Raw genomic sequence first — 25,905 nt, 5'->3', positions numbered from 1 at the left:
AGTGTCTAATCCTAGATATCAGATGAGTAGGTTTGTGACCGGTGTTGCCGACCTTGTGAAGGAAGAGTGTCATACGGCGATGCTCCATAATGACATGAGTCTATTTAGGCTTGTGGTGTATGATCAATCCACTGAAGAATCTAAGCTTGAAAGGAGGGGTAGAGGTTTTAATATAAATAGAACCGATGGGAAAAATTAACCTAGGTTTAAGAAGAGAGCTCCAAACAAATATGTCCCTAATGCTCCTAAGGTTAACATTGAGAGGAGTGGTGGTTCTCAAAATTTTAAGTCTACTTGGTCTACTTGTGGAAGATGTATTTTGGGAAGTGTCTAGCCGGTGCTAGTGGGTGTTGTGGTTGTGGAAAGAATGATCACAAGGTGAGAAATTTTCCTACCTTGGGGATAAAGGAATAGAGTCCAAGAAAGCTCCTCCTAATGGTATGGATGTTAGTGAACAAAAGAATATTCTCTTTTATTTTCTCCAAGCTAATAAGAAAACGAACCCGATTGAAGGTGTCGGTAACTTATAGTTTTCCTTTTTTGTGTTGTTCATGATAGAGTTGATGGGTTCCTTCTATGTGGGGGAGAGTATGGTGAATAGTTGGGTTAACGGATTTTGTCTCTTCTACTATATTATATTCAAGGTTGAGAGTTAGAACTTTCTGGTAGCGTGTGCATGAATTGGGATTGTCTTATGAAAAATGAGTTTCATGTTTCCCTTACTATTTTTGGTATGTTTCCATGAATGTATGTTTATATGGTAAAATTAACTTAAATGATTTTGTCTCTCATGTTTTGATGCATCCATCATGAATTGCCTAAATGTTGCATGAGTGAGTTATTAGCATGTTTGACAGAGACTTTTTGGAAGTGTTGCATAATTGTGTTTTATGGGAATGGGCATAATGTGCTTATAAATAATGTAATGAGCATGATAACATGTAGAGAAGGAAGTTCCTCCTATGTGAAATGAAAAATGTAGAGTCTTATTCCATTATAAGTTGTAAATGTTGTTCCTACTTTCTTGTTGTGTGTTGAGTCCTTGATTTTGTGGAATTGAACTTCCTCAAAGCTATGTATATTTTGCATGTTGTGGTATTGTTATTAGCTTCTAGTCTTGAGTTTTTATCTCTTCAAAGTGTTTTAGTGTCATTTGATGATAAATCTTGTCCAAGTGGGGGAGATTCTTGCAACCCTCAAAATGAAATAGGATAAAATAGAGCCCATCATGTGTTTTATGAGTTAATAAGGTGTTAAAAGGATGAATAATAGTATTAGAAGTTAGTTTGAAAAGATTGGAAGTCAAACATTGAAGAACGACCAAGACGTTCGGAAACTACTCTTGTGTGTGAGTCACTGCATGTTTATGTGTTTTTTTGTGTCTAAAATTATGGGACGGGGATGTAAAATCTAGATAAGCCTATTTGGGGTCAAAAAGTCCAGGTACGACTGCCCAAGGACCACCCTATTAAAGGACCCAAACTTGGCGATGAAGAGGCCGAAGAAGTCCTATCCACGACCCTAAATGACGAATAGTAGGTCATTCGATGCCCCTTAAAAAGGCGGGATAACTCCACACTTAGTTATTGGAGACTATTACCAAAGTGAGGAGTCCCTGAAAAAACCACGGACAAGCAGGATGGTCTGTAGGTCAAGTGACGCCACCTCATAGTAACCATCGTTTGAGACCTGCAATTTCCTGCAGGGTCTCGACCAAGTGCGGGGTAATTTTAGAAATTGACCCCATGTCCTAATTAAGACATAGACGGTTAATTTAAGTTTTATAATGTATATTAAGTTAGTTTAAACACCTAGACCTAAGTTAGACCTAACTTTTCCAAATCAAAACCCTAAGTCCAAATAGAATTCTCTGTAGACTCCATTGAAGCTTGAACTGAAGTTGGAGCAAGGATTGAAAAGACGTTTCAGTGGTTCTCCATCAATCTCCTTGGATTTATACTATTAAGGTATGGTGATTTCATCATTGTCTATTCTTCCATTCTAGGATCCACTTCCAAAGGCTTTTCAAAGATATTCAAAAACCTTAAAAATCTATTTTTGAATTCTAAGCATAGCTTCTTGCATGAAAAGGTTTAAATTGACTTTTTATTAATTGATCAATGTTAATTATTGGTATTTGTATAAAAAAAATAACTCGATGAACTCATTTATTCTTTGTATTCCGAGTTTTGACTCTAAAGTGGGTGAATTGATCATGATCTAATTGTGTTGAATTCATGTTTAGATTGTTAGGGGATATTGAATTATATGTTGATAATTCTTGAAAATATTCATATCTTGTCTTGTAGTATTTATATTCATATTATGTTTTGTTGGATCATTGATATGCCTGAACCGTTTGCCTAGTCTTATCTACATTGTTGTTGGTAAAACCTGTTGTTGTGTGAATTTGTGGGAAAGGCTGAAGAATGTTGATGGTATCTATTGGAAGGTGGTGAGTTCTAATTCCTTTGTTTAGTATAAAATTGATATTGAATTGTGATTGATTGTTATGGTCTACTTATGGGGGCGGTGTTTAGTTGCTATAAATGTTGTGAGCATGACATTGTCATCATTATTATGTGAATTATGGTATTATCATGATATGGTACATGTGAAGGTACAAACAGAAGGTTCTTATGTGATGTCTATATGATCTTGTATGGGTGCTATAGTGATATAATTGAATGAACTTACTCTGTAGTTGTTGATATATGATGATGAAGGACTAGGAAGAACCTTTATACAATGATGTTGTCTCTTGTGTTAGTAGACTAGTTTTCCCTATTAGATACTTAAGTTTTATTGAATGAGTGTATGAATGAAATTCTAGTATTTGTATACCTAAAATTTGTTCCGTTCCTTGAATGATTAAATGAGGTGTTCTAGAGTATTTCTTGAACAGGAAGACCTAAGCATGGTTCCCCTTCTTGATTAGTCTAAAACCATAAGAGAATGTGGAATCCTTAATAAGAAAAGAAGGTTAGGAATGTAAAAACTTGAATATGAAAAAGAAGGTTAATAAGAAGCCTTAAAGGAATAGACATATATGGTACCTCCTTCTTGAGTGGAATGATAGACTTAGAGATAGGTTGGTCGGCACGACGTGTGACCATCTTTAAGAAAGTCATAATAGCTATCCTAATATACCTTGACTGGCAGCCCTAGGGGACATATTCTTGGAAATGGTATTATGAGTTGGTAGAGCTTAGTGATGGTACCTTCTCTAATACACATATGCGAATGAAATGACATCATGAGAACAAAGGCAAAGCACCGAGTGGATATGCTTGTGGTAGTAGCTCTACTTGAGTACAAAGAATCCATTGATATCCCTTAACCATGTGCCAACATGGGATGTGTCATAGTTCTACCCTTGGCAAGTAGAACACCTTCCATGGTACGCGGTATTTATGACACAATATTCCATACCTATCTAATGTTGTCTATGTCGGTTAAAGCTTATTCTCATCATGTGGGATGTACACTCTAGTATTAGATAGGTTCTTAAATGTGTAGGTAGTGGAATTTGATTCTATCCACACATTGCACGAGTAGACTTTGAAGATGCTAGAATAAGTTCCCTAGGTTTTCCAAGACCATTATGTGAAGTCCCCTAATTGATTATGTTGTTTGTTAATGGATAAATTGAACTATGTTAAATTACTTAAAGAACATAAATAGAAAGGTTTTATCTAGGGTAGCTTTGAGGATGATTTAGGCTTTGTTGAACAGGGTGTATGGGTATATTACTCTAATGAGTCTTAGAGTAACCTTAGTTAGGGGATCTAAATTGATGAAAAGGCTTACTTGTTTATTATTGAATATTTCTTATATGTTATTTTTGACTTGTATTATGTCTATTAAACTTTCATGTTGAAGGTTTATATCAAAATAAAATGAAAGTATAAAGTAAATGTCTTTTTTTGCATGGTTTTCTTGCATGTTCACCTTACACAGTGCATTCAATGTACTAATTTGATATGTTTCTCTATGTCCACAAGTGTAGGTGGCAAGTACGGAGTTTCTAGAAGTTGAAGCTTGGGAAGTACATTTCTCTCAAGATTGGTATATCCTCATATAATCAAAGACATGGATTATATTTTAGTTTCCTTTTCTAAAATACTTTGTAATAGACTATGAGTTTATTTTCAAATTGTTGTAAGGGTCGTGACCCTATGATATTGAATTTTGTCTATGATGGATTATGTTGAGACTTAGTTCCTTTTTATGTTTTATAAAGTTTTTGACTATTATTGTGAAAAGTTTTAAGTATGCACTACTTTTCACATATATGTTGGGAATGAATGCTAAATGCTTGTACAAGACCTCCGAGAGGTCAAGTAGGCCACATAGCTTCTAGGGGGTGCTCCTCGTTCATTACGATAACAACCATCATAACCACTCTGACCGTTGACCTCACTTTTAAACCAACACTTTTAAATGAAAACCTTTCTAAGATACTTCAACAATCAACACTTATCAACTAAAACTCAACCCAAGTATATCTTTTCAAATGATCAATACTTGATACAAGTAATCATTTTACACCTTGAAAATTCATACCTTGAAAAAATATATCACCACGAATGTAGACTTCCAATGGAAAATCTGAATTGTAAATTCAACCGTCTAACACAATCTCCATATCTATAAACATTAGCTTATGCATAGAGGATTTTTATGAATTCATGGATCCTTGCTTATCATTGATCGCATACCCATCAATATCACAATATACTTTTCTAAGATTCAATCGTACTTATTACTAAACTCAAAAAAAGCACTTATCATCACACTCAAGCTAATGTTTGTACACTTCTTTCTAAAAGTTCTTTTTCAACAATTTTTGACCAATTTGACAAACTTGTGACCCTATTACCATAGACACATTGTCATGAAATAAAATACATGTCATTGAACTTAATTATTTATGCATCTAAATATATATATCTTTAGCCTTTGCAGTTAATATGATATCCTTACTCTTGCCTCTCTCTAAAGGCTACACTCATCCCACTATTTTTCTTTATTATGACTCTAGCTCTTTTAAATTCTATTCAAGCTCGGTCCTGCCATCTTTTACAGAGTTATGTCATCTCTTATTATACAGTTGAATGTCATCTCCATCTACTATTAATCTTATTACCATTATATCCCGTCATCCCTGACTATCGCTACAAGTCATCATTTTCATCGACATAACCCTTAAACTCAGGTATACTCTCAAATTCGATGGACTAACACAATTTTTTGTATGCACTTTCTAAAACTTTTCATTGCATTCACCTAAATATACTCAATGGGACTTTCTTTATCCATAATCTTGTCATTCAGGTATTAATCCACTCCTTTACGGCTTAAGATAAAATAATGAGTCCTCATACTACCCTCATTCTTCATAACAACAAGAAAGGAGCACTTCACGAGAAAACACTAGGGCGGATAAAACCTTTATGAAGAAGACCTGGGATTTGAGATTTTAAGTCATCTCAATTCTAACTCCAAAAGAATAGACTCAATAGAGGCGGATTTGACCTCAACATCCAGAATATGAGCCAATTATGCCAAAAAATCCTACCCTAATAGTTTCTTAGCTCGAATGAAGTATATGATCTTAGCTAGCTTAGGCTTGTACACCCTTTCCCACTCTGATCTTTCTCTACCGAGGATCTAGAGTTACCATTTTGGCATCACAATTACGCCCCATATAATAGGGGAACAACCAAGTCATGCTTAAGATTATATTGAGTCAGTCATATCCATCATAACCGAATCAACATAAATCTGACAACCCACCACACAACAGGGTAACACGATACATGTGGGTGACTATGACGAACTCCCCAACTATGGTAGAAACATGGATGAGGACATAAAGTATATCACATAATACATCATATCCCAAGGCAATTGAACTTAAATGTATGAATAAGTAAACCTCGAATCGACAACACATTAGTCATTTAGTCGCAACAATTTTAGCACTTATGATCACTACATCCAACCCTCATATGTCCAGATTTTCCACAATTTTAACACACCTCATAAAATATATTTAATTGTTGAAAACTAAGGTACAGTTTGGGTCGATAATTATGACTAGGAAAATAGGGAAAACGGGCAAGGTTCTTCCTCTCCTCATCCTCCTCTAGCAAAATAAATCCCACTGTACCAGCTTTGACAGGTCCAAAACCCCGGAAAAAAAAATTCCTGGGGTTGTTCAATCATCCCTAATTGCACCGTGGTCCCAAATATACTTAGAATTTTTGGAATAATCTCCAAATCTAGGACAATCATTAGTTACCTCGAGTCAATCTAAACACTACACGTTCCACAATTTCCTTTATATTACATTAACTGTTACAACTCACTTGTTCCCAGGATACACCCAAACGTTCATAATATTACGGTTGCAACACATAACAAGATTTCTCTCTTACAAACCACATCGTATTTTATCTAATCCATTGTGCCTAATTTCATGATGATTTCCCTTTTACAATAAGTCCCACAATAATTAAACGGGTATAACTGGCCCACTTTCAACATTTAGACCCATACATTCCACATATAACATTAAGTCATGAAATATTGGGCACCTAAACATATCAAAGCATTCATGTAATACACCCTTTACATTCATAGTTAATATCAGACAACTAGAAGAACACATTCATCGTTCCAAGATAAAGTCAAAATTTTTATTTAATTATTTTGTTCCATAAACGACCATTAGTCATGCTTTATACGGTCCTTAAGGACAGATTCAATTGGAACCCTCTTAGTTCCAATTAACTTGCTTGTGTTCCATCTAGTTCACTTAGTAGAGACACCCATTGGAATCATATCATACCACAATCAAAAAAAATAGCTAGAGAGCCCCCCAAAACTGCTAATTTCAATCATAGAACTTGGTTGAACCAATTCATAATCACCTCAATATTTAACTGTTGGTAACTAGACCTTAACTCAATCTTAGAGAAAACAAATGCACCTTGCAATTGGTAAAAAATGTCATCCATCCAAAGCAATGGTTATTTGTTCCAAATGGTAACCCTATTCAGTTGTTGGTAGTCTATACACATCCTCTCTTGCTAGTGATGGTGTTACCAGTTTAGTTGCTCTAGTTCGTGCCATAGACTAAAGAAATAAAATAATTTGTATCACCCAGATACCAATTGGATTCAAGTAAAAGAATGAAGGAGTAGAAAGAAGTTAGTTTTTCCTAAAGTCCTACAGCCTCTAGAAGAAAAGTAAGGACGTCATTGTACCACTCCACAAGACTCCGTATGATATCAACTTGTCATGACCCAAATCATTGTGATTACACCTACGCACACTCTTCGGTGGGAGAATCACTACTACAACCAAAACTAAGCGACGAAACCAAAACTAAAGCAATTAAAGATACAAAAGCAGTTTTAAATAACTAAATTATTTATTAAGAAACTAAACAAATGACGTAACACGAATGTGAAAATACAACCCCTAGAACGTGAAACTAATTGCACCAAAACTCTACTGACGACAAGCCCAAAAACAAAGGGTACAACTCCAAAACTAAACAATTCCTTAAAAAATAGTCTGAGTCTTAAAAGAGTGGAATTAAACCCAAGAGAACTCAAGTAAACCCCGGAAGAACTAGCTAACCCTTGAATTCAGAACGGTCACTAAGCTTTTAAATGGGGTCTTTCAATAACGCCAGAATATGCCATGTACTCAACAAAATTAAGAGCAAGTGCAAGATCAGCACATAACCACCATGTACTGGTAGGATCACGCGGCTATCCCACTAAGTGAAACATGTATAATTAACCATACCATAAATAAATTAAGCATCTACCAAACATGTACAATATCATTATAATTTACATCAACAAATTGTTTCACCATTCTCAACAATATATAATTAAATAATTTTAGAGCAACAAATAGTTTTTTAATATCAATCATCGTTATATATGAACGTAATAATCATATGTCGATAAAAATACAATGAAATAGTTATCTCATGGAACCCAATTCAATGGTCCTCTAATGAAAGCCAAACCCAAAATGTTAACTTGCCAGAATGTGGCAATCCAATACACTTTTTTGTGGGAATGTTGCAACCCAATCCAATATTTATGCTGGAACGTGGTAATTCGATCCAAGTTAGCTTGTCGGAACATGACAATACGATTCCCATTCACGTAACACAATAACAATCAAAATTACATCATCTAGATCATACAAGAGGTGATTTATGATATATAATTATTCAGTTATCCTCAATCACGATTATGGTAATCAATAATGAAACATTCCCATAAATGTGTGCATTATAACGAAGCAATTACAACTATATATTTTACCAACATGAAATCACAACAATCACCTACCTTTATTTCAATCTTGAACCCCCTACACTTGAATTTTCCCTTCCCTTTCTGGATTTTTTCTTCTTGTTCTTGGTCAACAAAAATTATGCATGAGGATCAACAATCAATGCTCTAATTATTTGAATTATAGCCAAACCAATAACCCTATACCAACCCAAGATCCTAATACCCAAATTATCGCTTTTTCCACCACAATTCTTAGATCAAAACCCTTTCTCATCGATAATAACAAGAAAATAGGTTTTGCGGATCAAAAATCAATTTGGTGTGTCAATTCTTACCTTTAGCCTCAAGAATGGTGAAAAACTGCTAAGGACATGTCTAGGGTTGCCTCCTTCGCCCTATAATTCAAAAAGTTTCAAATATGGTCATTTAGGGGTTTATTAGAAACTTAAAGTTGTGTATGTCCTGCTACAGCATGCCCATCCATCTACAATGACACCGCTACTATGGTCAAAATCCTACTCTACTGTAACAACCCTAGAAATGGATATGCTAAGTAATGCTAATGTGTCTAGAAATGCCTACGATTAGACCTGGTTCACACGAATTAATGCATGTAGAACCAAACCTCTGAATTCTTGCGAAATCTAACCCAACTAACTTGGGGAGTTACTTGATCTAGTATAGGTTGGGTCCATCCATGTAGGGCTCCCGAATATATAAGATTTACTCAGATGAATCTTTAACGGACTTAAAAAGGGGAAATCTTAAGTTTGGTAGAGGTAAAATGGTCTATTTTAGGTTAAGAGTAGTATCCTAATTACCCTAAATATGTAATTAATTATTTAATTTATAAGGTGGAGGGGCATTTTGGGTAAAAAGGGCCAAAATTGCCCATTGAGCAGAATCTTGCTCCACCTGGGTACGAACCTAGGTGGGAGCAATGATTTAACTTGATTATTTAGATTGGTGAATTAATTTAATTAATTAATATTTAAATGATGATTTCAGAAAAAGTAAAATCAAGTTATTATTATTAATTAATTAATTAATTAATGGGGCCGTTTGGTCGGGTCGACCCGGAGGGACGTATTTTCGTGATGGGGACGTCACAGGTTCGAACCCAGACGAAAGCAACATTTGAGTGGATTAAATTGAGGTTTATAATCTAATTTTCTGAGGGCATTATGTTCATTTGACTAAACTAATTAAATCATATTTTCAAAGTTTGAAAGAGTCTTATTTGACTAAGTCTAAACTACTTTACCTAATCCTATGCCACGATAATTAGTAATGAAGTATTGTGTTCTTTGCACATTCATGTTCATTCACTAAAGAACAAAAATAAGGACGGGCATTTAAGTAATTTAATATATAGATTATAATCTGACTTTATCATTTAAATTGCGTAGAATAAGTCAACAACAAACTCCCATGGAAAGAGGTACACGACCTCCACTAGGAGTGTACTCACTGTGCACCCTTAATTCATTATCTCTTCTAAAAACGTTTTTCATCTATATTTTACAATTCAAAAACAGAAAAAAAAAAGCTTACTGATTCTAATGATTTCTAGGTGGCATTCATCAAATACAAAAACGAAAAAAAAATTTACGCCTAAGTTCTTTAAGAAATCACGTAAAGAACTTCACCTTAGAACAAGAATCAAAGATCGAAAGAAAGGTTTGTGTGCAGGTGGAAAGGTGTGGTTATCGCTGGTTGTAAAGGCTGAAAAGGTATGTGTTTTCTTCTCTCTTGGTCCCTTTCGAAAAAGTTCCCAAGGTTCAGTACGTATTTCAATCTAAAAAGTAAAGTTGTCCCCGTTCTATGCCCCTGTCATTAGATCCTGAGAAAAGTGATGTTTGCGTTGGTATGATTGCTGGTAGACAATCTTAGGAACGTTTTTAATTGTGTGAATGTGATGTTTCCGGAAAGCGTAGGATCATTTTATGTGTGTCCGACTGTATGTATGTTTTATGTACGCAATATGCTAATTATCATGAGAAGCATATTACAGATTGTTTTCAAGAAAGTGGTGAATTAGGTTCTATGCATTTGTTGTGTTATTAACATATGATGATTAAATCGTGATGTTCATGAACAAGAAAATAAAAGTAAATTCCTTAACGAATTGTTTAAAAGTTTATGTAAAACTCTAAGCCAAAACGCCTAAGCTAAATGCAAAGAAAGTGAAGTAAAGGCATATGTTAATAGAGTATAGTTTCGGCTATTCTCTTGTAAAAATGAAGAAAAGTATATGCTGCCATTGAGGGTAGAACTCGAGACCTTAAGGTCCTAATATTAAGAGATAAAGCCTTAAAATAAAGGAGAAAAATAAATGTGTTGAGTGGGGATTGAACCCATAACCTCTTGAATAGATGAAAGAGTTAGGAGAAAAAAAAAATCTTGTGAGTGGGGATTGAACCCACAACCTCTTGAATGGATGAGAAATTAACGAGAAAAATAAATGTGATGAGTGGGGATTGAACCCACAACCTCTTTAATAGATGAGAGAGTTAGGAGAAAAAAAGAAGAAAAATAAATGTGGTGAGTAGGGATTGAACCCACAACCTATTGGATAGATGAGAAAGTTAAGATATAAATTAAAAGAAAAATAATGATCTTGTGGGGTATTGAACCCACAACCTCCTTGCCTTAGAACGAAAAAGGAGAGGAGAACAAGAAAGAAATATTATGGGGTTGATGGGAATCATACTAGGGTCTCCCAAATCTGAAAAATGCAATTATCAAATTTAAAATAACATTAAGTGTTGTTCTAGGGATTCGAATTGGGTTCCCTTGCCCGATTCCGTATTGACACATAAGTCATACGTAAACAAATATAAAATGAGTGTTGCCTCTAAATATCAGAATCAATACCTTGGCATATCTACAAGATGCATAAGTCATGTACCACATAAGCTTGGGTAAACATGAATCACTTAGACAAACTATGATTGAAGCCTCATGGCTTATACGTATGGACTCATAGGTATAGCATACGTTTAAAAGTAAGTGAGTCTAAGATGTATGTGATAAAATGATGTAACCCTAGAACGTTTATGTATGAGTGTGAAACACGCTAAATGGCCAAGTGCATTGTCATATGATGATATGAACATTAACGTGAAGGGGTGAGTAATTATGAAGAGCAAATGTGTTAAAGAAAATGAATGAAGTGACAATATGATTAGAGGCCAATAGGAAAGATGAGAGAAATCTTAAATGAGCCTAAGTAAATGTTACCAAAATGTACTCACCTATGAGAGTGTAAAGCTAATGAAGAGATCAGTCTCTATGGACACTCTAAAGAATGTATTGAAGCTAATGCATACTTAATATTAATGATGAGATGAGAAATCATAATGAGCTATGATGTCCTCATGCTAGAAGCCAACTTCCATGATGTATGAGTTGAATATAATTGAACTTTATACTAAGCAATGATAGGCTATCTATGAGCGGTGATGCCTTTCTTCGGGAAGGGCGGAGCTTCACGTAACTCTCATGAGATGAGACTGTCCGGCATGCCTGGTATCCTAGTCCTTGAACCTATACTTCCAATATAGGGATCTAGTAGGGTTCAATTCCCTATATACACTAGCATGTTTTGGTTGACTTTGGCCGGTGATTTCACCTCTTTTCGGTGTGGGGATTACACATTGGATTTCATGATGATCACATGATCTATGTCGGTTAAGGTTAAAGTTCCCAAAGAAAGAATAAGTTCAGACTCAAAGAGTACACATAATTAAATGAATGATACCAAAGGTGTTAGGATAGGATAATCAAGAGGTGAGCTAGACTTAATTAATGACAGTAGGTTATTCATTGTCATTGCATAGTGAACCCAATGAGAGTCTTAAACTACATCCTAGGTATGACTGGTGTTTGCACTAGTATATGAAAGAATGAAGTACTTATGAATGAACGAATCAGACTCTTTGTTTGTTAAAGAAGTCTCCCTAGTTGAGGTCTGATATATTGAGCCCTTATTTTGGAAAGTCATAATGTCAAGGCCATGATTCCAAGGTCTCGTGGCACATGAAAGAATGATATGAACTATGTGATATGATATGTGTAATACGTTATGTGTTGTTTGCAAAATGATAAGTATGATGATGCATGTTACTCTCATAGCATGACTTTCCTAATCCGAATTTGGCAAGTCCACTGACTTGACTTTCCATAGCTCATATTATTAGGACAGAGATTTTCTTAATCATGCATGTCCTTGGTGTGTACTTGCATATACTCATACTTAGTACAAGTGTGCTATTTGCAAAATGATAAGTATGATAATGCATGTTACTCTCATGGCATGACATTTCTAGTCCAAATTTGGCAAGTCCACTAACTTGACTTTCCATAGTTCATATCGTTGGGAGAGAGCTCTTCTTAATCATGCATGTCCTTGGCGTGTGCTTGCATATACCCATACTTAGTACAAGTGTGTACCGAGTATGCTTTCGAGGACGCTTGCCCATTATACTCTAGCTTTGATATAGGTTTGAGTTAGTGGAGTATGTTCCACTAGCTTTTATTTCCCATTTTATTTCAGACATTGTATTGGTGTCATTTTATCAAGTATACACTTTATGCAGTATTAAAATATTTCTTTCATTTGATGATCTTAATAATAGATGGTTGATTTTGAACATTCATGAGTTTAAGTAGAATGTCTTATATGAATGTAAAGTAACAAAAAGTTCAAATTTTTCTCTAAAATTAACCTAGATAAAGTAACGATGACGGATGTAGGCTTGTCTGCGACCTCGGAAAAGTCAACGACACCGGTCTCGTCTGGGGTCTTAACTCTGGTTGTGACATCTAGCGCCCTCGATGGAGGCAGAATGTACCCATTCATGAAAAGATCGAGTTTGATTTCGTAAGGTGGTACGGGTTCCTTATCGTCTTAGCTATCCACTAATGTAATAATGTTTACTATTAGATCTATCATTCATTACTAGATTCCATACAGCTTAATGTCTCTGATTTCATCCAAATCTGGACTAGATTGGGAATTCCAAGTTACTATAAAAAAAATTGGCCCCCATTCTTTCTTCATTTCCTTTCATAACGACGAAATCATTTCATTACATATATATATTTCATGAATCCTTCAATCCTTGTCTTTAAAGGTTCAACAAGTTGGACAATGCAACAAGCCTCGAAGCAGGAAACATTTGTATAGAGTTAAATTTTATTCATAAATCCATACAAAATTTGGATTAAATTTTGAATTCATGATATGTTAATCAAGTCAAATTACTGGTTAATAAAGTCAGATTAAGATTTAAGCCAAAATTATATGATTTAAATCAAGTCAAAATTGTATGATTTAAATCAAGTCAAAATTACATTTGGGTTAGTCTATTAAGTTGACAAGATGAGCCCAACTCATGTTCTTCAAGCCAGGGGTTAAAATTGCTCGGACTAAAATACCCCTAAAATCCTAATTCAAGTCTATATAAAGAGGTCTTCATAAGACCAGAATACACACATACATTCGGACAAATGCATAAAGAATCCTTGATCTTCAGTGGTGATATGCAAGTATTTCACACAAAAAGAAGTCTATAAAGACTGTAAGCATTCGCATATATCCAAATACAAATATTTTTGTTTGCTTTTTATTTTGCTTTCCTCATTGTAGTATTCCGTGGATGAAACTTTAGATCCATACATTATTGAGAAGCGACTAGTGTCCAATACTATATTTTAGCCGTGATGCGCCGCGCCACAACACTATATGTTATCTTATTAGTAGGTTCAGTACATGAAAAGCCTTATTTATGCCCATCATTTAGGGACAAGCTAATAATCTCATCTCTAAAAGTATATGTGTTAGGAATCCTTAATTATATATTTTATTAGGATCAGGTCCCTAAAGAATTTAGTAATGGTTCCCAAATTGCACTTGAAGAACTTGAGCGGGAGATACCTATGCAAAATTCAACATTAGATATTAAAAAAAATTAACATAGTTTATTTAGAAATAACCCAAGAGCCAACACGTTTCATACAGAAGTAAAACAAGACAAACTCCTGTCAGCTCTTGGCAAATTGCTACGGTTTCTCTTGAAACTAGTGAACTTAACCGCACTTTGCGCGGTGATAATTTTTTATATAGTTATCACTTATTAAAATTCAAATTTTAATCTAATCGATTGTTAATAATTTGTTTCCACTGAATTGTATCATTTGAAAGTGTGATATAATTGAAGAAATATTGATCCCTTATATTATCCTATGTCATATATTTACTCTACTTGAGCATGTGAAAGTAAACAGTAATACTTGATTTTTTTCACAGTATCTCTTTAATGGGTTTTTTCTATATAGTTTTTATCTTCCTTTATTCCATATTTTAAAATTATTTTTCTCTCTTTTTTTGTTGACTTTTGTTATCCTTCGCCCTTTTACCATATTGTTCATGATATATTACTTTCTTGAGAGTTAAATTCCGAAAGAAAATGAGGTTGGCAGTAAAAAAAATTATCCTTTAGTAAATTCACTTTAAAGTTGAATTTTAAAATTTTAAAAATCAATAAAAATATATTTCACCTATTCACTTTAAATTATTATAATTTAAAAAACTACTTTTATTTATGATCATAAAACAAATTTAAACGATTAATAACTTTGAAATAATTATTCTTTATAAAATTCACAATTTTCACACTAAACAATCCATTAATCCTTGTCTTTTTTCGCATCATTCTTTTTACCGTTACTTCTCTGTTTTTTTTTTAAAATAAATAAGTATTTCCACAAAATAATATATTATATTGATTACAACATTACAAATTAATGATTTTATCATATGGCTATTTTGTGGGTGTCTATTCATCTACTATTTTGTCCATGAGTATTACTGTACCTTATTCTTTATATAATTATTTATTTTTTAAAAAAATATTATATGACAAATGTTTGTAGCTTAAAAAGATAAAATTGTTAATACCTGAAATTAATTTATACTTCACAAAGAAAGTAGTTGTTTGGTAACACTAAATTAGTAGGATCCGAAGAGAAATCGGTAAAAGATATCGTAATTAATAATATATGAAGGATAATTACCAAAAAATTGAATGATTTTTAGTAGAGTCTTTTTCTTCTTTGCATCTGTTGTAAAATCAAACTTTGTCATCTTTAATTTTTACCTCTCAAAAAATGTTTTGAATCCTTTCACATGTGGTAGTTGTCAATACTTTAACAATTTTAAAGTTTTTGATAATAAATAAAGAACCTTCAGTCAACCTGATTTGAACCTGCTAACTTAATTTCTTTTGACCATATGATTCATCGAATTATAATCATAAGTAATTTGAGAATTTAAAAAGTTTTAAAAAGAATGTGTAGAAAAGTCTGATATTCATGGAACAAGATTCCTTTTTGTCAACAAAAAATTTATTCAAATTGATTAGTTCGTCATGTTCTTGAAAGTAATAACATTCCACAATTTATAAATCCTAACCATTTATCATCAAATTGTCTTTATGTGTAATCTAAGTCTGAAAAAAATATGGCATGCTAACAATCCAATTGAAAGCGAGGTATATAGATTAAGAAAGCTACATTAGGAAAGGATAAACATATGATCTATGTATAGCACAAAATAATAGACTACGAAAAGACAAAAAAAACTAATTTAAAATGTATTTACTCATATATTAATATACACATCCATGGCCATTATAAGTCCTTTTATTTAATAGATTGATTATATATTTAAAAAAAGTAAAAATAAAGATAAATTATAATGGCAATCTTACAAGAAAGTATGACATCAATTCGTCTATGTTTCACTTTATTTTATATATATAGATTTCAACACGTCTACAGATTTAGTATTATAAAAATATGTAATAAGTTATTTTTTTAGTCAATACGAATTATACCCAGATTAATCAATTCGCAACTTTACTTGAAATATATTGCACTTCACGTTCTTCGACTTTTATTACTTATCATCAATTCATCCATATCAATAATGATCTACACTGAAAAAGAAAAAAAATATGTCAGATTAACAATCTATTTAGGAGCAAATCAGTAAGCAAGCTACAACATAAAAAGGAAAAAAAATTCCTTATCATCCAACGATCTATATAAGATCAATACCGTAATAAAAAGGAATATGCTAGATAAACAATCTAATTAAAAGCAAAATAGAGTAAGAAAGTTACAACATAAAAAGAAAAAAGAAATCCCAATGTATATAACATATTTGTTAGTCAATAAGTATTATTGCTAGATTAATCAATTCGCAACTTTTCTTGAAATATATTACATTTCACGCTCTTCAAATTTTATTCCGTATCATCAAATCATATATATCTGTAATGATCAACACTGAAAAAGAAGAAGAATATGTCAGATTAACAATCTAATTAGGAGCAAAATGAGTAAGCAAGCTACAACATAAAAACGAAAAAAAATAATTCTAATCATCAAACCATCTATATCAGATTAATATGGAAAAAAAAGAATATGCTAGATTAACAATCTAATTAAAAGAAAAATAGAGTAAGCAAGTTACAACATAAAAAGAAAAAAGAAATCTCAATCTATATATATAGCACAAAAACATAGACTATGGGAAGACACAAAATTTAATTAACAGATTAATACATATTAAAAGCCATTATATGTACAAATTAAAAATAAGTAAAGGTTGATTGAAAAAACGGAAGAGTAGATACATTTCTTTATAACCATTACACAACTTAATTTGGAAGGAAGGGTTAAATGTTTTAAATGCTGTAAATACTCATAATGAGGGGAGAATATTTTTTTAAGAGATTTTTAATAGAAAAAAGATGATAAAATTTGAAATTATGGAAAAATACATAAATAGTAATACTGGTCATTGAGGTATGACACATCAGCAAACTGAGATTCAGCTTTATTTATATATATATATATATATATATATATATATATATATATATATATATATATATATAGAGAGAGAGAGAGAGAGAGAGAGAGAGAGAGAGAGAGATTGCTTCCTTTCACGGCATCTCTGCCATAATCTCAAAACAAGTGTCTTCTTGGCTCCTTTTTTCTCTTTTATTTATGCATATTTTTTTGTTGAAAACAACGTATGTAATTGAGAAAATATCAGACATCAAGACATTTGGCTTTGTGGATATCCATTGCAGCTCTACCGTAAACTCAGAGTAGGTATCCTCTTATGTAGTTGTTTTGTTTATTCCAATGATGACATTTTTTATTTCTTTATTCAAGTTAATCCTCTTCTTATTCCTAATTTCTATCATTTGATAGTTTATAAGATTCATAATCTTGTCTCATTCTTATGAACAATCAATGTAATTATTGTTGGGTTGAGATTTCTAATAATTGATTGATTCTGTGGAGTGTATTATGTGTTTGAAGATTCATAATTTTTTAGAGTGCATATTGAATTTGAAAAAAAATTATTGTTTCATGATTAACATACTAGTTTTATGTCTTAGATGTGGAGATTTTGCAGACTAGTCTGATTAAGTCCACTAATTTTTCAGAATATGAGACCGTCTATGTAACAGGGCTTAGTAGAGTCTTATGTTGGGATAAAAATTAAGTAGGTGTAAACGCGGAAGTTAGCGAAGCAAACCTTGAAAGATCACGAGTAAGAAGACAATGAGAAATATATCAAAAGACACAAAGATTTAACGTGGTTCGATCAATCGACCTACGTCGACAAAGGAGATGAGCAATCCACTATAAATATTATAGTACTAAATACAGAGAGAAACAATCTCAACCAATTCACTCGGAATACATGGGATGTTCTCACAAGTGATAACGTATCAAGCTTGTGACCTATAAATTCTCCCCCTAACCAAAACTCTCAAAGTCATACATTGTGAATGATGATTAAGTTAAAAGGAACATTCTTCTATTCATAGAGTCCTAAACCTTTTCCTACACGAAATGGATTAGCCAATCCAAAACTTTTTCCTAAAAGGAAACCTATTTATGGTAAGAAATTTAGGGCAAATAAAACCCAAAAAATCTCCCCTTTGGCCTGAATTTCTGACAAAATAAATTTGTCCACCTTCTTTACTTAATCTTCAACAAGTTGTTTCTCCTCTCCATAATCTCCTTTGCAAAATTTATGTCTCAATACAGAGAAACTCTTTGAAACAATTTCTCCAACAAAAACTTCATTACTGTCAAAAAAGGTTGCGGCTAGAACTACACCCGTAAGATGAACCCCTTCTTCTAACCTGGTTTAATCATCGATTATCAAACCAATAAACCTGACTCCATCATTGAATCTGGCTCTGATACCACTTGTTAGGACCGGAAATAAGTAGGTGTAAATGTGGAAGATAGAAAACCAAACCTCAAAAGATCACAAGTTAGAAGACAACGAGAAATATACCAAAAAATACAAAGATTTAACGTGGTTTAATCAATCGACCTACGTTCACAAAGGAGATGAGCAATCCTCTATAAATATGAGAGTACAAAATACAGAGAGAAACAACCTCAACCAATTCACTCGGAATACATGGGAGGTTCATACAAGTGATGACGTATCAAGCTTGTGACCAACAAATTCTCCCCCTAACCAAAACTCTCAAATCCCTTTAAGACTACATTGTAAATGTTAATTAGATTAGTAGTAACATATTTATATTTATAGAGTCCTAAACCTGTTCCTACTAGAAAGAGGATTAGTCAATCCAAAACCTTTTTCTAAAAGGAAAACCTATATATGGTTAGAAATTTAGGACAAATAAAACCTAAAAAATCTCCCCCTTGGCCTGAATTTTTGACAAAATAAATATGTCCACCTTCTTCACTTAATATTCAACAACTTGCTTCTCCTCCCCATAATCTTCTTTGCGAAATTTATGTCTCAACGCAGAGAGCCTCTCTGATACAATTTCTCCAACAAAATTCTTCATTACTGTCAAAAAAAATGTTGCGGCTAGAACTACACCCTTCAAGATGAACACCTCTTTCTAACTATGGTTCAATCATCGATTATCGAAGAACTGAACCTGACTCCGTCATTGAATCTGGCTCTGATACCACTTGTTAGGACCGAAAATAAGTAGGTGTAAATGCGGAAGCTAGCTACACAAACCTCGAAAGATCACGAGCAAGAAGACAACGAGAAATATACCAAAAGACACAAAGATTTAACATTATTCGGTCAATCGACATATGTCCATAAAGCATATGAGCAATCCACTATAAATATGAGAGTACTAAATACAGAGAGAAACAACCCCAACCAATTAACTCGGAATACATGAGAGGTTCACACAAGTGATAATGTATCAAGCTTGTGACCCATAAATTCTCCCCCTAACAAAAACTCTCAAAGTCATTAAGACTACATTGTGAATGTTGATTAAGTTAGAAGGAACATTCCTCTATTTATAGAGTCCTAAACCTTTTCCTACAAGAAAAAGATTAGTCAATCCAAAGCCTTTTCCTAAAAGGAAACCTATTTATGGTATGAAATTTAGGGAAAATAAAATCCAACATTTTTTACAAAGGAATAACTTATAAAAATTTACATTTTCCCACTAAAACTCTCATCCGATGTCACTTGAAGTTTGAAAGAGACAGAATAATCTAACACAATGTCAACAAAAGATAGAAATTGTTTGTTATCCTCTTGTAACTTGTATGAGTTAAATTTACATTTTTAACAAAAGTCCAGATTTTAATCTCTTATTATCTACATGTACTCTTTTGCTATGTCATGTTAATTGAAAATGTTAATTGTTGTTTTCTTGTTGTGAAACAAGTTCCTATTGCTAGCTCGATTGCATAACTCAACTGTTGATGATAAAAGTGGACGAGATCATCATAGCTATCTTCCTCCTCATGAAATTCTTCAACATATTTAGTTAGGATGTCTTTGATACATATAACTTTAAAGTAATATATATTTGCATCTCTAAGAAAAATGTTCACTGTGGGGAATGAGCAGAATGAAGAGGAAAAGTTGCAAAACTAGTTGCAATATTTATGTTGAGTGTCTCCACATCCACATGAAAAGAGGGAAGGTGAGTCTCGGAAAGGGATACATTACATCTATGTGAGTTCTATAGTAGATTATTCAGATCGAACCAGTATGATTTATGCTGCATCATTGTAGATTTTCTACCTTAAAGAGAGTCCATAGTTAAAAAGGAGCACTTGCAATTTATTTTGTATTACGCTCTATTTTTGTATGTTTCACAATCTAATCTTCTTTGCGAGCCCTTGTCATTTCTTTCCTATTCTCGCTGTCTAAAGCATTGTGCTAATGTATTATTGCTAATAGGATTTGTTTTTTCCAGTTTCTATTGGGAAAGGTCGAGGTCAAGGACGTAAAAAAGCCTATTTTGTTTTCTAGTCAAGGGAGGAAAATACCACAAAGGAACTCCATGGATATTGAGAAAGAGAACATGTGGATTAACACTTCAGCTCTTGCATCTACTAATCAAGTTAAGCAATAGCCCAATAAGTTGAAACAAGTCATAGTTTGCAAATCTGTTATGTTTTCAATGTTTTTGCAGAAATCTTTTTTTTTTGGAAATCTGTTGTATCTGAAAATACGTTACGTTTACAAAAACAAAAGCGAGTTTCTATGTAGAAACTTTGAACTATTTCAACTTTCTTGCTTTCGAAATATACTACACCCTACCCCCCATAGAGAAGCCACCACTTCCTTATTCAACTAATTCTAGTTTTTCCTTCTAATCATCTACACTGTAGTCTTAAATTATCTTGTATGCTGTGAGATGCTGAACCTTTGTATAAAAGTTCCGCTCTACACATTGCAGAATAATAACAATCTACAAACAAGTGTTTGCTTGTCTCATCTGTAATGGAGATGAGCAAACACTTCTTTGTAGACTTCAATTTTTAACTCTACCTAGTCAATGAAAATTCGATAATGCAAAACGGGCGCTTCAGGCCGATTTCTCTTCAAACAACTTTTAAATCTCGTCCTTGTTATAGAAGAGACAGAAAGATGAGCAGAGGACTACATTTATTCTTATCTGATAGAAACTATTCTTTGGAATTCATCGTCCATTGAGTGAATGATATAGCCGTGAAAATCATAGTTTGATGCAGGGTTAGATTTTATTATGAAAAGAAGAGAAAGGTCGTAACTAGTAATCTATAACATAAATATTTATCATATCTAAAGATATTCATGTGATGGTAAAGAAAATTGGTAATACACCATGACAGAACTCAAAAGGATTCTTATATTAAAGTTCCTAACGACTAGGACTTCCTACACAGTGTCCTAGTCTTCGTGATGGACGAAAACATTGAACAATATTTTATGTTTTCTCTTGAATTACAATGCCTATAATGGAAATGTACCTCAACTTTCTGAGGTGAATTGATCATGTTCCTAGTCTTCTTGATGGACGAAAACATTGAACAATATTTTATGTTTTCTCTTGAATTACAATGCCTATAATGGAAATGTACCTCAACTTTTTGCGGTGAATTGATCCTGTTCAGTTGAGTACTATCAGGTGACAAATTGACACCTCTTATGATATACCAGTAAGTATCATACATATTTTCTCATTGACAAAATAACATTCATCAGGGCTTATCAGGCAACAAGTTGACACCTCTTATGATATAGCAAGAACATATGATACATATTTTCTCATTGAAAAGGGCTTATCTACTTGCAGTGCACTTATGGATGGAAATGTCTACAATGCACTGGATATATTTTAAGGTTTAAATTTTGCGGGTACCTCTAAGATCACTTATTTGGTTATTTGGATCAATTACATGTACGACATCGCCCATTTCTACTGCATGAGGACTATTTTTTCTGCTGACCAAGTAAGTAAAAATATACCTCACCTTTTAATTTATTTTTTTTAATTGCATATAGTCATTTTCTACTTAACTTTCCAGCTAAGGTACAATAAACATTTTAACTCAGGTACAATTAGTTGGTAGAAAGAAAGGACTTAATTAGAAAATCTAATTAGTTATATTTAATAGTGTGTTTGGTATGAAGGAAAACATTTTCTGGAAAATGTTTTCCAATTTTCTCATGTTTGGTTGGGACAAAAGTTTCGGAAAATGACTTCCCTTCGAAAATTAAGGAAAACATTTTCCATAACTCTCCTCCAATTTCAAGTTATATTTTTTTTTTTGGGAAAAACATCAATTTAAATAAATATTTTAAATTTCAAAATTTTATTTTTTCACCTGATCCTTGACCCTCCCCCACGAGCCAGCTCCCCAACCCCAACCCCTCCCTAAAAAATTATTTTGCTTTTTAAAAATATTTTCAACTTTAAATTTTTATATTTAAACTCCTACCCCTCCCCCCCCCCCTCCCGGCCAGCTCCCCTACCAGCCCCCAGCCACTCCAATCCCCAAAAAAAATAATTTTGTTTTTTAACAATACTATCAACTTCAAATTTTTATTTTTTCACTTCTATCCCCTTCCCGCACCCTCCCCCCACCCCCACCCCCACCACCCCCCAAAAAATAATAATTTTGATTTTGAAAAATATTTTCATGTCATAAATTATTTTTTACTCTAGTAAAATTAAAAGATGTCTTTCAAAAATATTTTTCATTCATAAATCAAACACTAAAAATCATTTCCAGAAAATATTTTCTACTCACCAACCAAACATAAGAAAATAAGTCAAAAATCCACTTGTTTTTCAGGAAAACATTTTCTAGGAAAACATTTTCCATGGAAGACATTTTCCTCCATACCAAACACACCCTAAGTCCAACTAATTTTGCAGTCCTCTCTTTATATTTTTTCATAGTTTTCAATAAATTAAAAAGGAAAAGAGAAGTGGTGAAGTAGTAGTAACAGTATCCAACCTTGCAGTCCTCAGAGGTTCTTCTCATTACATGACTGAAACCATTTTTTTCTTTACTTTGTATTTCTTTCCCAGCTTCAGCTTCCCACTCTCCAAAACACTGTGCTGAAGAGTTAAGTATTGGTAACATGATTAGTGAAGGTCCATATAGTGTAACCCCAATAAGCTTGGGATGGTGGGTAGTAGATGAATTGCAGTATACCAATCCAAAAAAAAAACTATCAGACTAATGTTATTTTCAGAGTGGGGCTAACTTAGACAATGACCTTCAAGGCCAAGCAACCTGTCAAATCAGTCAAATACTATAACAACATAAGTTAAGTTTTACAATTAGAAGCGATTATTTGTAGATGCATCATTATGAAAATTAAGGCACAATATTTTTATAAAATCCATCAGTAGGACTCAATTTGCCGGTACTGTTAGCCTCCAACCACAATTTTATAAAGTGAATTCATTTGATCACGGATAACCCCTGATGTGTTTTTGTAGCACAATAAGATTGAATATCAGACATTAAACTAGTTCTCATCACAGTTAGAACTAAATATGTTCTCCTCACAGTTAGTACCAAGGATCCGTGTTTGTCATTTTATGTTTATGTTGAAAGTGAAAACCGTTACCTTTCTTCACTTTTTTGTTCATCTTTACTCTTTTTGGTCTCTTCTAATATATGGTGAGTGTTACTCCATTATTCGGACAAGACTTCACCAAACTGGTTGATGAAATATGTGGACTTACTTTTGGTTTGAAGTTATTAATTTTAAGCGCATACATGGAGCTTACTTTGTGTACACAATTATTAGAATATTCTCATCGCCTTTACAAGTCTATTGTTTCTCATGTCCATATAGTATATGTTTTGGTTGTAGTATATAGTTTCTACAGTTGCATTGATTCCATCAAAGAGCACTAGACTCTCAACTAGTAGCTCCGTTACTACTGTAAATTCTTATGAGGTGAGGCAACATGAAAAAATGAGTCGAGAGACTGATGCTGTCACCTTTGAAAAAAATAATAATGCAACATTTGGAACATAATGCATTAATTTTTTTAACTAATGATTTCCATTTTAACAGTCTTTTGACGTTAACAACGACACAACTTTTCCTCTGTTTTATTTTCCGCACCATGCGTGGGTTTACTGCTTAAGACTAAGCTAGTAATGAGGCAGATGAAGATATATCTAGGAAAAGAGCTATAGAAGATTACAGGCTTTAGAATGCCATGTTTTATCACCATAAAGTTAAATTTTTTAGTTCTTGCTCTGTTACAAGGGGAAAATGAAATATCAAACATCATAAATGGTTTTCTTTCTTCTACTGTAAATTGATGAAACCATAACTTCTATTGCTAAATGAAGTTGTGGAATGTTAAAAGTATAATCTGTTCTCATTTGAATCATTGTGAATGCTTCGGCAATTAGTTCTAGAAGAGGTTTTCACACACCAGAAATTTTGCCAGTTTATATTCTTTCTATTTATATTTCCCTATTTTTATTTGTTCCAGATCTTCTTCCAGCTTTTTATATTTTCTTTCCAATTCATTTCTGATGAAATTTTTCTATTTTCTTGAAGCTTTTGTTGATATTTTTGAGAACACTTGATGAATAATGAAACTTTAAATTTATGCCCAGCTTTTGTTCATCCTTCAGTCAAGATACAAGTTTAAAGGAAGATGCAAGAGCTCATTATTAGTTTCCTACGAATGTTATGAAAAAATTGAGACGATGGTTTATCTAAGGTGTTGGTTATGCTCTTTTATTAAGCAAACACTGAAACTAATATTATTGGATCATAAACTCTTTATCTCTCTTCCCCACTCTGTATATATTGTATAAATATATTTTTTTGTATCAAGATACAATAATATGATATTTATTGACAATTTATTCTTGTGATATTAATTGTTGTGTGAGCATTGGTGGTAAAATAGAGACTAAAATAATTGCTCGTCTCTAAAGATCAATCTAGGAATACATATATTTCTCGTCTCTCATGCATAATCTTGGACTAGAAATGATGTTCGTCTTCAAAAGCTATTTGTAGGACCAGGCCATTGATATATTGTCTATTTGTGACCAGAAATGTAGTGTTTAAAAGGACTTAGTGACTATACCTTTCGCTTCGATTCGGCTTTATGTGTTATAGGTTCAGTTTTTTTTTCATCAATTTTGATTATTATTGGTTCAGTTTTTGATGTACCCAATAAGAAAATGTCCGCAAAATATTATGTCTTTTCTCGTTCTAAATGTTTTGATAAAATGAAACAAGAAAAATAATGAGAAATTATATCAATAAGATAAAATGTAGTGTGGAGGCTATAATTACATATTACCACCAAAAAATAGTATGAAATCTTTTATGTTAATAAAATTACGGACCTTTACAAACTTACAAGTGCTACAACTGACAATTACAAACTAAAAATAAAATAAAATAGTCCAAGACTAAAACTAAAACTAAAATCAAATAGCTATAATTGTGAACCTCCACTTTAATGTTTAGGTTTTGATTAAGAGTAAAAACTAGTTAAGCGGCCTAGTGTGAAGTTGGTAAGTACTAATAATTTGATATAGTTATAGTCTCTAATTATATATTAAATTATTAATATTTAATAACTAGAAAAGATAAAATAAAAAATTATTACCGTATTATTGAGTTATCGGTTTACCTAATAACCCAATAGTAAAAACCGATACCGAATCAATAACCCAATAATTTTTT

General features: G+C 32.8%; 1 long non-coding RNA gene across 1 annotated transcript; it reads left to right on the top strand.

Annotated features, from left to right (window-relative positions):
* Nucleotides 1-9,685: 9,685 nt before the first annotated feature.
* On the top strand, nucleotides 9,686-25,024 carry LOC138348530 (uncharacterized). The gene is made up of 3 exons (XR_011221187.1): nucleotides 9,686-10,063; nucleotides 22,013-22,169; nucleotides 24,816-25,024. It is a non-coding gene; the product is annotated as an uncharacterized lncRNA (long non-coding RNA).
* The last annotated feature ends 881 nt before the right edge of the window (nucleotides 25,025-25,905 follow it).

Source organism: Solanum lycopersicum, chromosome 5 (genome assembly GCF_036512215.1).
Source record: "Solanum lycopersicum chromosome 5, SLM_r2.1".
NCBI classification, from domain to species: Eukaryota; Viridiplantae; Streptophyta; class Magnoliopsida; order Solanales; family Solanaceae; genus Solanum; species Solanum lycopersicum.
The sequence above is the reverse complement of the archived record's forward strand: the minus strand, read 5'-3'. Positions and strand labels throughout refer to the sequence as shown.